Source organism: Odontomachus brunneus, unplaced genomic scaffold (assembly GCF_010583005.1).
Source record: "Odontomachus brunneus isolate Ranch 3 - 2012 unplaced genomic scaffold, Obru_v1 Obru_scaffold_204, whole genome shotgun sequence".
In the NCBI taxonomy this organism is placed as follows: domain Eukaryota; kingdom Metazoa; phylum Arthropoda; class Insecta; order Hymenoptera; family Formicidae; genus Odontomachus; species Odontomachus brunneus.
The window spans coordinates 416,943-417,567 of NW_022639654.1; positions in this window are offsets into that span (position 1 = coordinate 416,943).

Here is a 625-nt window from a genome sequence, read left to right on the forward strand (position 1 = left end):
TGTTTATATAACCCGCCCAATCTTTCTAACTGCGTTAACAAATTTTCTGCGTTCAACTGTCGTACAAGTTTGTACCGGCATAGCGCTCAGTACACTGAGAGAAAAATCTGAAGTATTTAGGCAGAAATGTTTGCTTGTAATATTTTCTTCCATATTTATTGATTATAAAAAAATTTAACTAATAGAGGAAAGTAACCAAAAGCGACATAGATCTTCTAAAGCGACATACCTCTATATCTCATATATTAAATGTTGTATTTTATCAAAACTAATATAAACGTAATTCATTTTATCAGTTAAGTCATGAAAAATTGATATGTGGTATATTGTTCTTTTATATGCTAATTTAGTAAATATCGAGTTTTAGAAATTCGTAAGTTTTCTATGATTTACGAATTACGTAGACCCAACAGCGATAATAATCTTTTTGTTTAATATTAAATTACTTTACATGCATTTGGCTTTTGTACAAATATTTTTTAAACATTTTTATCTTTATTATTTTTTACTATATAACTTGAAAAATTTTATGAGAATGTGTCTTAAATTGACATATCCCCTACAATATGCGATAGATGCGATACTCTGTGACTAACATAACTTGATTCTAACCTCCCATTGTGAC